The sequence below is a fragment of the Protopterus annectens genome, chromosome 12.part0 (genome assembly GCF_019279795.1).
Source record: "Protopterus annectens isolate FY-2018-M chromosome 12.part0, PAN1.0, whole genome shotgun sequence".
Lineage (NCBI taxonomy): Eukaryota > Metazoa > Chordata > Ceratodontiformes > Protopteridae > Protopterus > Protopterus annectens.
In genome coordinates this window covers 734691083-734707061 of record NC_056746.1, presented here as the reverse complement: position 1 = coordinate 734707061, position 15979 = coordinate 734691083, and positions in this window count along the sequence as shown.

The following is a 15979-nucleotide window of genomic DNA, read 5'->3' as shown; positions in this document are numbered from 1 at the left end:
AAATCCCATCGAGCTATGCGCTCGAGAGACTTGAACCTCAGCACTGAAATAAATAGGACATGCTGGAGGGACAGATTCATAACCCAGAGAATCCCTTCACTCTGGAATAAAATCCCATTCCAGGTTAGGCAGAGTCCCTCATTGACTCTCTTCAAGAGGAATCTTGATTAGTGGATGGGAGATCGTAGTTTTACCCCGGGTATCACTTCTGTGTCACTGTTAGACAGAGGCACAGTATACTAACCTTGAAAAAGGGCATAGCAAAATAAATATAAAATGGGTGGCGAAAGCCAAACACATTCTGGCTAGGCTTATAAATGCCCTAGGGCAGATAGCCTAGTATGAACCTATGAATCTATGAATCCTTTTTTTCTGCCACAGCAGTAGCTCATCTTTGCTCCCACCAAAAGAACAGTCCATTCTTGTTTGTGCCATAACAGTAACTCACCTTTGCTCACCCCAAAAGAACAGTCTATGCTTGCTTGTGCCATAACAGTAACTCAGCTTTGCATCCACCCTCAAAAGAATAGTGTACCCTTGTATGTGCCATAACAGTAACTCACCTTTGCTCCCCCATCAAAAGATCATTCTATGCTTGTTTATGCCATCAAACCTGCCCTTCACTTGTTGGCAAATGCATATATTATTATTCCCAAGTAATATCCTCACACATTTTAAGGTCAATGATATAGAATGGCTTGCACACTGCATGTTTCAGAGTACTGGTCAGATAATTGACGATTGACCAAAAACATAGAAAAGTATTTAAGAGCTATATATTTACAAGCAATAATCATAAAAGGTTGTGTGATCACTAAGGGCGCTATATCCAAATATAATAAATTTAATAAATGTACAAATAACTGTTTATGGTTTGATATCAGTGTACATTCTGTTGCAGTTGTTTGTGTGAAGAATGACTTCTGTTCTTTGCTCCAAAGCTGTTTTCATGACAAAGAGGGATGAGGCACCCATCCTGTTTTCTGAAGGTGTTTTGGATTGAGAGTTTAAATCCATACATATGTAGAAATATCTCATGTGTACTAGTATTTTCTACCGTGGATATCATAGATTGCTTTTCTTCATTTAAACAATTTCTCCCTTTTTCTTTTCTTACACTTTTCTTCACTACAATGACCTCTGAAGGAGGAAGAGAGGTAACCTTGATGCTTGGATTGAGGAATTTAGGTGAGAGGACATCCCACAAATGTGTTAGTATCAACTACAGAGAGTTCTTGTAAGGCTTAAAAGCTGAATATAGGCAATGCTGGTATCCATCATAAAAAAGGCACAACAGCGAATGTACTTTCTGTGACAGCTGAGGAAGTTCAACCTCCCACAGGAACTGTTGATTCAGTTCTATACATTAGTCACTGAATCTGTTCTCAATTCATCCATAACAGTGTGGTTTGGATCTCTGTCTAATCATGACAAAAATAGGTTACTTTGAATAGTCAGGTCTGCCAAAAATATCATTGGTGCTACTTTGCCCTCCTTACAGGACCTGTACTATTCCAGAATCATGAAAAGGGCAGGGAAAATCTTCACTGATCCTTCACATCTAGGCCACCATTTTTTTGAACTATTACCATCAGGCAGACGTTATAGATTAATACACACCAAAACAAGTAGATATAAGAACATTTTTTCCACAGACCATCAAGTTCATAAATGGTTAAATCAGCTTATTAGGCTGGGATACTCTTTTTCCCAAGCATCTGATGATTCTGCAGTATTGTTTACATATTCCCCCGGATTCACGATTCCTCCATGTAGGACTTAATAAGTCTTACTCGGAGGCTGCAGTTGAACGGTATGACATCAGCGTGCCATGAATATTAATGAGAGCATGCTGACTCAACCGTAAGTCCTACACAAACCATGTAGGAAAGCAGGGGCGTGTCCGACTGCCGAGAATTCTAAATGTCCACGCCCCTGCAAGTGATCAAAAAGTAAAAGTAAAACACACAAGAGCGAGTCCGCTCAAATGTCCATGCACTCAACACCACACTCCCTGACATTGTAAACCCCCATGACAGTTATAAAAAGTAAAACATTAAATTTACTTTTTTAAATACCCGATATAGCTGCCCATATTTGCACGTGTGTGCACGGGTGTGCCCATTGCTTAGCTGTAGTTAGCAATTCCGACATGGAAGAGCATAAGAAAGAATGTATATGCAAATTAAACCAAATAGCAATAGCGTAATGGTAGAGCGTATCACAAAGAGTAGACATTCATGGTTTGAGTCCCACCACTCCCCTTCTCATTTATGTTTTAAATCAGTATATGAAATAATACCTGTCATTACAATATTAGTAGAAAAATGAAGCAAAGTTGGACACTACTGACAGCTTAAAAAATCTTCTTTATTCTTAAAATCACAAGATAAGCGCTTTCGGGATGACCCTTCTTCAGATAAATAAAATGAATGAGATGGTTCACTTATATACATATAAAAGCCAATCACATTCAGAAATAGCAAGCACATTCAGTGAAAGACACGCCTATTTTTCAAAATAGGCTTAATTGGTATGTAGTCATTTAAACCTGGCTTCCTGTTTGCCATTAAGCTAGCAATCCATTTTGTTTCTACAGTTTCTGTTTGAAGCACAATATCACCCCCCCTAGTGCTGGGTTTAACATTTACAATGACCCTAAATTTAAATGTATGTGTGGGATACAAAATCACATGTCTACATAACGCATTTCTTTCATCTTTATTCCTAATGCTGGAAAGATGCTGAAGAATCCTTACTTTAAACATGCTATTCGTCTTACCCACATAAAAACCTTGGCATTGACAGCATTCTGCTAAATATACTATGTTGGTTGTGCGGCAGGTTGCTCTTCCTTTAAAGTGAAACACTTTTTGGGTAGTGGGATGTATGAAAACAGTATCTTTATTTATGTAGGGACAAGCTTTACATAATCCACAATTACTCGTTCCTATTGAGTATGGTAAAGCATAGGACACATTTGGCACGGAAGGTTCCTTGCATAGTAGATCCTTTAAGTTTTTATTCCTTCTATACCTAAAAGTGGGCTGAGGTCCCACTATGCCCCCCAGTGTACTATCACTGGTCAAGATGTTCCAGTTCTTCCTCACTATATTGCAGATATCACTAGTATTACTGCTATAATTTAACATGACCTGCGGGTTTTTGCATAAAGCTTCATGACTCTTTTTGACCTCATCCCTTTCAAAAGCTCTTAAAATCCAGGGCTTATAATCCATGAATCGCTTGGATCTACCTCTTTCCACAGTTTCATTTACCAAATTCTGCTTATAGCCCCTGTCATTAAAGTTCTCCTTAAGTCTAGTCGTCTCCTCTTCAAAATCTGATTCTAAAAGACATAACCTAGAGACCCTGCTCACCTGCCCCTGTACTATGTTGCGATATGTATATCTAGGGTGCATACTGTCAAATGCCAAGAGTGAATTCTTCCAGCAATCTTTCTTATGTAGCTTGGATCTAAAGCCTTTTGTATCCTGTTGTATACATACATCTAAGAAATCTATGGAACTGCGTGACATGTTGATAGAAAACCTAAAAACTTAGTAGTGGAGTGTAAGTGGTTAATAAACTCATCTAGTTCTTCCTCTGTCCCATCCCACAAAAAAAAATGTCATCTACAAAACGTAGATATAACTGTAGTTGACGTCTCCATTCCTCATTGTTGATGACATGTGTTCTTTCCCATTGAGAGAGAACCAAATTGGCATATGTATTGCGGGGGTCCCCATGGCGACCCTGGCGCTTGTCTATATATGCCATTACCTCCCAGAAAAACATTATTCTCCAAAACAATGCTTAATAGTGATGTAATGAGTGATAACTTATCATCACTAACTCCTAGGTCACCCAGGAGCAATTGTACACTATCAATACCAAACTTGTTGTCAATCACAGTGAATAGACTTTGAATATCCATAGTGACCATCAGTAAATTCTTACTATAGGATTTATTCAATTGACCTAGTAGCCTTAAAAAATGTGCTGTATCTTTCAACACATTATCCATTTGATCCAGATAGGGTTTTAAAGTGTGTTCCACCCATATCGACACATTCTCCGTAACCCATCCCCTCCCAGATACTATCGGTCTAAGGGGTGGGTTTTGGATAGATTTATGTATCTTCGGTAGTGCTTTAAAGATCAGAATAACTGGTTTCTCTATTTTGAGAAACTGATAAGTTTCCTCAGATATTTTCATTTCAAACAATAGAGCATTTAATTGAATATTCACCCTGTCTACAATACTTTTTACAGTTAGGGGATTTATGAGTAGATATGTGTTACTATCTTGTAATAGCTCATTCAATTTGTTGTTATACCATGTCGTGTCCATAAGGACAATGGCACCCCCCTTATCCGCATTTTTTATCACAATGTCCTTGTTGGCAATGAGACTATTCAGTGCTATCCTTTGTTCAGCAGATAAGTTGTGATATTTCTTGAAATCTGCTTCCTTATAGTAATCTATCATATCTTTCTCACATGCACTAACGAACAAATTCAAACTTGATGTTAATTATGGACAAAGCCACTTGGTTTTCTAAGGGAATAATCCTTCTCATTACTGTTGCCATACATTAACTTCAGTGACACATTCTGCAGTATAACATAATATCTATCAACATTTCATCATAACAACCATTTTGCTCGAATAAAGGTTAATCCTTATTCAACACCTCTAATTCTCTAGAGTTTAAAACATAAGATGATAAATTAGTAACAATACCCATATCATTATCAGCAGTCAGTCCCAAATTTTTCTTCTCTTAGGTCCCCTGTCCTCACTTACTGACCGCTTCCAGGGACCTTTCTTTTTGACCGGTGCTGGTAACAGTCCCAAAAAATTATTACTATTGTGGCTCGCTCCTTGTATCTTAAGGTGCCCCCAAGGAATTGCCATCTGAATTAGAGTTCACTACGACAATTTGTTGTGAAGGGCAGGTACCTACATCATGATTTGAACTGGTACCTAAGTTTGTCACATCAATTGTGACACTGGCAGGACCCTCCTGCACTTTCGAGTAGATTCCGTGTCCGTTTGTTCATCAGCCAAATCAGCCGTTGGTTCTTCCTCCTTGATTCATGTGTTGTTATATTAGCTGTCACAAAACGCCGTTCGATACCACTCTCCTTCTCCTTCTGGAAACGGCGCGGGAACGCGGTTACATTCAGACGCTATGTTCGTCATCGTCATCATCCCTCCTCCTCCTGGTTGAATCTGCCAATCGCCAGCAGTATTCACCATCGATCTATTTTCATTGGCCCTAGGCCATACGAAGATGTTCCCATTAGTAAAGTCCAGGAAATCTCTTTGTAATTTACCCGCTTTCTGTTTTTTCAATTTATCGTCATTCTCAGTAAAGGTAACATATAGTGCTTCCATCGTTCACTATATGGCCCATCGCTAAACTCAACTTCAAGCTTATGTTGCAATTCAGTCACTTTTTAAGTTATCCAACTCGAGAAAAGAACTCATTCAGCAGGGACATGTACTTAAAACTAGTCTCAATGTTGATAGTTTGCCATTTGGCCAAAAAGTTCAGCGGTCACCTTGTGCTGGCATACAAAGTATCCGCGATACCCCGGAACAATGCCATATTGGATGCAAGCCTCTAAATGATATTCCTGCCATTGTAGTCTCTGCAGTTTGTTCACTTTAAAAGTTAAGTCACGAGTTAGTTCCTCAAAATTCCTATCCACAGCTACTGGTTTGGAACCACTCATGCCTATTTTACATGTAGAAAAGCCCAAATTAAGTAATGGATTTCCACAGTTCAGGGCTTTCTTAGGATGCCATAAAACATTCTTATTGGCTTGGTTTTGATGTCCATTCACAGAAGTAGTTTCTAGCATAACAGGTTCCGCTGCCATGGCATGCAAAATACTGGATACACAAATCCAAGGAAAATAGTAGAAAACAAATATCCAGTAAGACGCCAAAGTCCAACTTAAGCAGGTAGCACAAATGAAGAAAAATGAAGCAAAGTTGGACACTACTGACAGCTTAAAAAATCTTCTTTATTCTTAAAATCACAAGATAAGCGCTTTCGGGATGACCCTTCTTCAGATAAATAAAATGAATGAGATGGTTCATATCCTAAGAAAGCCCTGAACTGTGGACATCCATTACTTAATTTGGGCTTTTCTACATGTAAAATAGGCATGAGTGGTTCCAAACCAGTAGCTGTGGATAGGAATTTTGAGGAACTAACTCGTGACTTAACTTTTAAAGTGAACAAACTGCAGAGGCTTCAATGGCAGGAATATCATTTAGAGGCTTGCATCCAATATGGCATTGTTCCGAGGGGTATGCGGATACTTTGTATGCCAGCACAAGGTGACCGCTACCCGGAACTTTTGGCCAAATGGCAAACTATCAACATTGAGACTAGTTTTAAGTACATGTCCCTGCTGAATGAGTTCTTTTCTCCGGAGTTGGATAACTTAAAAAAGAAGTGACTGAATTGCAACATAAGCTTGAAGTTGAGTTTAGCGATGGGCCATATAGTGAACGCATGGAAGCACTATATGTTACCTTTACTGAGAATGACGATAAATTGAAAAAACAGAAAACGGGTAAATTACAAAGAGATTTCCTGGACTTTACTAATGGGAACATCTTCGTATGGCCTAGGGCCAATGAAAATAGATCGATGGTGAATACTGCTAGGCGATTGGCAGATTCAACCAGGAGGGGAGGGAGGAGTGATGCGATGACGACGATGACGAACATAGCGTCTGAATGTAACACGTTTCCCATGCCGTTTCAGAAGGAGAAGGAGAGTGGTATCGGAACGCGTTTTGTGACAGCTAATATAACAACACATGAATCAAGGGAGGAAGAACCAACGGCTGATTTGGCTGATGAACAAACGGACACGGAATCTACTCGAGTGCAGGAGGGTCCTGCCAGTGTCACGATTGATGTGACAAACTTAGGTACCAGTTCAAATCATGATGTGGGTACCTGCCCTTCACAACAAATTGTCGTAGTGAACTCTAATTCAGATGGCAATTCCTTGGGGGCACACCCCAAGATACAAGGAGCGAGCCACAGTAGTAATAAAATTTTTTGGGACTGTTACCAGCACCGGTCAAAAAGAAAGGTCCCTGGAAGCGGTCAGTAAGTTTGGTGACAGGGGACCGAAAAGAGAAGAAAAATTTGGGACTGACTGCTGATAATGATATGGGTATTGTTACTAATTTATCATCTTATGTTTTAAACTCTAGAGAATTAGAGGTGTTGAATAAGGGATTAACCTTTATTCCGAGCAAAAATGGTTGTTATGATGAAATGTTGATAGATATTATGTTATACTGCAGGAATGTGTCACTGAAGTTAATGTATGGCAACAGTAATGAGAAGGATTATTCCCTTAGAAAACCAAGTGGCTTTGTCCCGCAATTAACATCAAGTTTGAATTTGTTCGTTAGTGCATGTGAGAAAGATATGATAGATTACTATAAGGAAGCAGATTTCAAGAAATATCACAACTTATCTGCTGAACAAAGGATAGCACTGAATAGTCTCATTGCCAACAAGGACATTGTGATAAAAAATGCGGATAAGGGGGGTGCCATTGTCCTTATGGACACGACATGGTATAACAACAAATTGAATGAGCTATTACAAGATAGTAACACATATCTACTCATAAATCCCCTAACTGTAAAAAGTATTGTAGACAGGGTGAATATTCAATTAAATGCTCTATTGTTTGAAATGAAAATATCTGAGGAAACTTATCAGTTTCTCAAAATAGAGAAACCAGTTATTCCGATCTTTAAAGCACTACCGAAGATACATAAATCTATCCAAAACCCACCCCTTAGACCGATAGTATCTGGGAGGGGATGGGTTACGGAGAATGTGTCGATATGGGTGGAACACACTTTAAAACCCTATCTAGATCAAATGGATAATGTGTTGAAAGATACAGCACATTTTTTAAGGCTACTAGGTCAATTGAATAAATCCTATAGTAAGAATTTACTGATAGTCACTATGGATATTCAAAGTCTATTCACTGTGATTGACAACAAGTTTGGTATTGATAGTGTACAATTGCTCCTGGGTGACCTAGGAGTTAGTGATGATAAGTTATCACTCATTACATCACAATTAAGCATTGTTTTGGAGAATAATGGTACAATTGCTCCTGGGTGACCTAGGAGTTAGTGATGATAAGTTATCACTCATTACATCACTATTAAGCATTGTTTTGGAGAATAATGTTTTTCTGGGAGGTAATGGCATATATAGACAAGCGCAGGGGGTTGCCATGGGGAAATCTCAATGGGAAAGAACACATGTCATCAACAATGAGGAATGGAGACGTCAACTACAGTTATATCTACGTTTTGTAGATGACATTTTTCTTTTGTGGGATGGGACAGAGGAAGAACTAGATGAGTTTATTAACCACTTACACTCCACTCAAGTTTTTAGGTTTTCTATCAACATGTCACGCAGTTCCATAGATTTCTTAGATGTATGTATACAACAGGATACAAAAGGCTTTAGATCCAAGCTACATAAGAAAGATTGCTGGAAGAATTCACTCTTGGCATTTGACAGCATGCACCCTAGATATACATATCGCAACATAGTACAGGGGCAGGTGAGCAGGGTCTCTAGGTTATGTCTTCTAGAATCAGATTTTTGAAGAGGAGATGACTAGACTTAAGGAGAACTTTAATGACAGGGGCTATAAGCAGAATTTGGTAAATGAAACTGAAGAGGTAGATCAAGCGATTCACGGATTATAAGCCCTGGATTTTAAGAGCTTTGAAAGGGATGAGGTCAAAAGAGTCATGAAGCTTTATGCAAAACCCCATGAGTCATGTTAAATTATAGCAGTAATACTAGTGATATCTGCAATATAGTGAGGAAGAACTGGAACATCTTGACCAGTGATAGTACACTGGGGGGCATAGTGGGACCTCAGCCCACTTTTAGGTATAGAAGGAATAAAAACTTAAAGGATCTACTATGCAAGGAACCTTCCGTGCCAAATGTGTCCTATGCTTTACCATACTCAATAGGAACGAGTAATTGTGGATTATGTAAAGCTTGTCCCTACATAAATAAAGATACTGTTTTTATACATCCCACTACCCAAAAAGTGTTTCACTTTAAAGGAAGAGCAACCTGCACAACCAACATAGTATATTTAGCAGAATGCTGTCAATGCCAAGGTTTTTATGTGGGTAAGACGAATAGCATGTTTAAAGTAAGGATTCTTCAGCATCTTTCCAGCATTAGGAATAAAGATGAAAGAAATGCATTATGTAGACATGTGATTTTGTATCCCACACATACATTTAAATTTAGGGTCATTGTAAATGTTAAACCCAGCACTAGGGGGGGGTGATATTGTGCTTCAAACAGAAACTGTAGAAACAAAATGGATTGCTAGCTTAATGGCAAACAGGAAGCCAGGTTTAAATGACTACATACCAATTAAGCCTATTTTGAAAAATAGACGTGTCTTTCACTGAATGTGCTTGCTATTTCTGAATGTGATTGGCTTTTATATGTATATAAGTGAACCATCTCATTCATTTTATTTATCTGAAGAAGGGTCATCCCGAAAGCGCTTATCTTGTGATTTTAAGAATAAAGAAGATTTTTTTAAGCTGTCAGTAGTGTCCAACTTTGCTTCATTTTTCTTCATTTGTGCTACCTGCTTAAGTTGGACTTTGGCGTCTTACTGGATATTTGTTTTCTACTATTACAATATTAGTAAAATGCAGTGAAATGGCCAATGTATCAGTGAACCAAACATATATTTTTAAAGGATCCTGATATATAATTGCCCGCAGTTAAGCAGCGCTTTACTCAGCGTAATAGAGTTGCCCATAGTTTAATAGTGCTTTACCCAGCGCAACGTGTTTGCGTGGACGTGCGCACCGCGCCAACTAGGGCACCACAGGGCACCGTGGAGCAACGTAGAGCAAAGTTGCTTAAACACAGCCACACCCCCTAGCCTGTCTGGACAGTATTAAAATAAAATGAATGACAAGGTTCAAACCCAGGACTCTGTGCATCATAATCAAAGTACAGAACCATTAAGCCATGACAGCATAGGAGAAACAGCCACTGTTAGCATACATATACTTAGAAATGGTAGATTAACCATTACTAAGCAGGTCTGCAGTCAGCCTAGAAGTCTCAAAAACGGCCAATCACAAAAGTCACGGGGAAATGCGGCATATTTAAGCCCCATAGGCAGGAATACTCACCATAACTGATTGTAGCTCACATCTGCAGTTAAATGGCTGGTGCAGGAGAGGGTACACATTTTTGGCATAGCGTTGGGGTATCGAGAAGTCGAAATACATGGTTACCATCTGTGGGCTCATGGGCTTGCGATTTTCAAACAACCTTCCCCGTCAATTGTGTTCTCCCACCCCACATGTCAAATTCCACCCCTGAATGCATCTTGTTTGTCTTGTCTGTTTACCTCGCCAACCTACCTCCCCAAATATACCTACATCCCCTACCTCACATTCCACTCTCACCTGAAAATAAAAATAAAAAAGGGCAATCTGTTCCCACAAAAAAATTACGCCCCATACATTTTGCACACATGTCCGCTGGACATGTAAACTGATAATTATAATTGGCAATACAACATACTCTGTTGTCCTCACCCCTCTTAGAGGTGGAAGGTTTCAAATTTCACACCAAATTTAGAACATATGCACAGCTGTTGCTGGTAAAGAAATGGGCAGCTATGGGCCTTCCCTACACCCGTCCTGCACATCCCAAGCTGGTTTCCCTACTGTCTTTCCCTCTTTGAGCCCCCTTTTTCACCACTTTCCTATCTCCCCATTTTCTTTTCTTTCAAAGAAATTAGCTCAGGGGTTAGCGGGAGTAAGCACTTTTAAGCAGTAGTTAGCGGGTGGTGTGAGTGTGAGCTTGTGTGCGCTTAGCTAAGCATCGCTAAGCATCACGCAAACCCACGCAAACCCACTTACAACTGCTTAAAAGTGGCTTAGTCACTCTGTATGACAGGGCCCTTGTACTGCTCAGCAGCAAAATTATATACCCCTGTCAGTCTCGAACCACAGACCTCAGATTCACAAGACTGCATGACGTACCACTAAGCCACAGCAGATATACAATAACTTTGTGCTGAAAGAAATATATCATGCATTACAATGAGTGAATGTAAAGGGAAAATAGGAATGGCATAACACAAATCCTGTTCTGTGGCCCTTTACCAGCAGGTGTTGTGGAATTGCATGACATGACTGTGAAAAGAGAACCAGCCATGCTAGTAGGGAATAATGTTACAGTAGCACCTTTCAAACCCCACACAGTATCAGAGCATGATAAACACTGGCATATTTGAATAGGTCAGAGGCCAGACCTCCCAACTGTGACTGATTTACAGGGATGTCCCTGATTTGTAAACAAATGTTAGCTGTGCCCCTCTGACTCCCTGTGAAATGTACTAACAGTAGACAGAAAGGTGGGGAATCACACTTAATGAAAAATGTCAATAAGTGAGAGTAGACATTGCTTGCATGTCAGAGAAGGTGTAGTAATATATATGCTCCGAATCCCCCAATGTCTCAACTGTAAAATGTCTGTAATATATTACAGGTGTATCCCACTTATATGTACCTTTCCCTGAGGCTGTTCAAATATATACCTGAGAGTATCTGAGGCCTGGAAGAGTCAGAAACACACAGGCATATCAGCTTGTCTGTTGTTACACACTCTGCAAATAGCTGTAGAAGGAATTCCACAACCATGCCCTTATGTTGGAGTACAACACAGAAATATCAAAGGATGTAGCCATGTGCTGCTAGCAACCACCTGTGACAATGCCATTGTTCAGGTGCTGAAAAGACTGGTGGGGTGCACAGACAAAGAATACTAGGCTAACCTCTGTCTACCATCTGGATATGTCCACAGGTGGGAGCTACTGAGACAGACTACTAGCCTTGATAGACTAACAGGTACACAGCAACTCTGTATGTTCAGCCAGATAAACATCACACGATAATAACAATGCTCTCTGCAGTTCTGCACCCCTACCCAAAAGTACTATATACCCGTGTATTCAGGCACAACCAAGGGTGTAGGTAGGCATACTCAGTACTGAAATATGTCCAGTTGTCCTGAGCAAACTGTGCTAATGTCAATACAAACAAACCACAAACTGTTCAGAAGTGAGTAACGTACTAATGACAGTATAGCAGTTCACAAACAGTGCATGTGCCTGATATTCATAATTGGTAGTACAACATACTTTGTTGTCCTCACCCCTTAATCAGGGGTGGAAGGTTTCAAATTTCACTCCTAATGTATTGCATATGCACAGCTGTTGCTGGTAAAGAAATGGGCAGCTATGGAGCTTCCCTACACACATCCTGTACATCGAGCAGGTTTCCCTACCGTTATCCCTCTTTGTACCCTTTATCACCACATTCTTATCTCCCCATTTACTTTTCTCTAAGAAATGAGCACGGGGGTTAAGCGGGAGTAAGCACTTGTAAACAGTAGTTAAGCGGTTTTGTACCAGTGTGCATGTGTGCGCTTAGCTTAGTATTGCTAAGATAAGATAAGCTAAGCTAAGCTTCACTTAGTATTACTAAGCGTCGCCCAAACCTCATAAACCCACTTACAACAGCTTAAAAGCCTGAGTCACTCTATATGGCAGGGCCCCTGTTCTGCTCAGCAGCAAAATAAAACACCTCCGTCAGTCTCGAACCCCAGACCTTAGACACACTAGACTGCATGAAGTACCACTAAGCCACAGCAGATATACAATAACCTGGTGCTGAAAGAAATATATCATGCATTACAATGAGGGAATGTAAAGGGAAAATAGGAAAGCCATAGGAATACATTACAATAACTACTTTTGTATGGCAGTTAATCCTCTAATTCGAAAAGAAAGTACATGCTCCCATGTACCCTGTGTTAGCATTCGGAGGTGTGAGTAACATTACACACTGAGAAGAGTGTACTGGAAGAAGCAACAGTCAGGTTTCAGTACAACATGCATATCACTGGCTACAACCCTAGCTTCAGATATGAGACATATACCAAACTTCTGACTGAGACAACAGTGTCCACAGCAAACGAGCATGGGCCCCACCTAGACAAACTGAAAGGGCAATGCCTACCTAACCTAGCATTTTATAGCAGTGTCCTGTAATCATAGTGAGTACTGCAATTACCACACAGCAGGCTGCATGGAATTATTAAATGGTGGGCACCAATTGGTGCAGAGGCCATCACATGCACATGTGCAGATACCTAGAAAAGCAGCCTGTTCTTGCTGTCCACACATGCAATACTATCACTGCAGCAACTGAGAGAGAGAGAGAGCAAGAGTAAGAGACAGAGACAGACAGAGACAGAGACAAAGACAAAGAGGCAGTAACAGACGTACACCAAATAACCAAAAGACCAGCCTCAAGACACAGAGGAACCCAAACCAAAAAAAAAAAAAAGCAAAGTCAACAGTTACAACAGGCGGAGGTGAGAAATACAAAAGGTAAGGTATGTAACAGATATGTATTTGCTGGCATCTGAGTGATGTGTATAAAGGGTACTCTACATACTGTGAATCATCCATATCTGGCAGCAGTTCATATCTATATGTATATGCACATGAGCATAGGGCAAAGGACATACTGCAAGTGTTAGTGAAGGGTGGACATATATATGTTGTTGAAGGTTGCTATGTGCACATATCTATGTAGGTTGTAGTGTGTGGCATAGAAAACAGCAGGCAGTGCTGGTAGATGTCATGTGGTGGTTAAACACTGTGGGACTGAATTGTCAGATCTGCTGTGTTACAGCCAGTGAGGCCTGCTACAGCTACATGTCCTGAGGACACCCAAATGCATTTGCACAACACTGTGCAATATTGTTACATAACTGTATGTCTCACAACTGTTGCATAATTGATATCCCCACCATGAAAGGTGGGCAGTATATGTGCCTATATGTGCATCTATATGTACAGCAATGGATGTTTACATGTAAGTGTATAGATATGTATATATATATATATATATATATATATATATATATATATATATATATATATATATATATATATATATTTATTTATATAGTTTTATATATATATATATATATATATATATATATATATTTATTTATATAGTTTTATATATATATATATATATATATATATATATATATATATATATATATATATATAGAGAGAGAGAGAGAGAGAGTGAGAGGGAGACACGGGGTCATACGTACTGCAACAGGTGCCTGGTGACCAAGGCATGGACTGAAGACCAGTGTTGATACTGCAGTGCCATACCCCATTCCAAAACACTTTACCTAGTAACTACCACATAGGTGGTAGCCTGTCTAACACTGAAGATGTCAGAAGGGAACATGGGACACAGGTGGACAGTAGCCTCCCCTTTGATAATCACAGTGTCACACTAGTCCTGTAATCTGTCTACGTGGTATGTGTCATCACAAAAGGTGTGTCATCTAGGGAAATATAGGTCAGTGTTCCCCTCTACTCATCACAATGCCCTGTGTAGTATGTACCTCCCATGAAAACTACAGCAGGCGGATAGGCCACAGACATACCTCACAAAGGGTAATACTGGCTGCAAACAGATGCCTTATGCAGCCTGACTCACAAAACCACATCTAGACTGTATTGCATACCAGCCACACAGAGGTGACCTCTGCCAGACATACAGAGGTATGTCAGACCCATAGCTGGGTGACAACCACCATGACTACATATCACAATCCCTCTGGGATACACGCTCTAGGGCCCTAAACCTCGTCAGCTCACTAAACAGCACGTGCTGAAGGGATAGGTTCCTTTCCCATAGATATGCCATACACTGGAATAGACCACCTAGCAATAGCAAACATGGCTCCTCATTAGCAGTTGTCATAAATACCCCTGATGATTGTTTGGTAGATTGGTACTACACGCCAGGAATCCCCTCTGTGGTTCTGGCTGACAGGGGCAAGCGAAATCAAAGTACATGCGTGTCAAAGACCAGGGTAGCATATGGCTAGACAGCTGTAGGCCCTTTGGCCAATAGCATATTACCTACCTATGACACTATGCACTCACACATGTACTCAATGCAGTACCTGCTATGTGAGGTTGAATACGTGTCACGCTGAATGTGTGCAAGGTCTGTAAAGGTGTGATAGGTTAGTGTGAAGTTGTATCTGACATGGTAATGTCTATCCTAGCTGTGAAGCCAGCAAAAGATGTGTATTGTACTGTTAGGCAGACATAGTAGTATGGCATACAATGTAACATAGTTCCTTGTTGACGACCGTGGTGTCTTATTGTAGGCTAAAGCAATACATGTATGCTTACTGAGTGGCACTGCTGGTGAATCCAACTCCCATATGAACTGTAGTGCTACCTGAAGCTGTAGGCCTAAACAGCACAGTATGGTGTGTGTTCACATTGCTTGGAAACACTGTCTTGTGTGTCTCCTGTAGTCTGCACAGAGGACATAACTCAGGCAGCAGGGTTTGTAAGTAGTGGCACACAGTACGGTATGGTACACAGGTAAAGCTTATCTGTGTTGGCATAAAGTGGTGTGTTGTATGTTTGTTTGATGTGTGTGTGATTATGCCTGTACCATGGCCGCAATCATATGTGTGTTACAGGGTATACGTGTGTATCTAGCAACATATATACTCTGTTACAGCAGTATGCCACCTATAGTAACAACTGTGCACATATGTTAGGCAGAGCTATGGCATCAGCGACTAAGGTGGTTGGGTGGTACTACTATAACTGTGCTTTACATTCATTGCAATGGATGACATCTCTGTTTGTGCATCGGCATGATATATACCCCTGTGGCGAGGTTGTGCATTGTGTCACAAACAGTGTGCCGGATACTGTTGTATAGTGGTTTGATATATAGAGTGTGCCAGGCACTGTTATTCAGTTGTGGC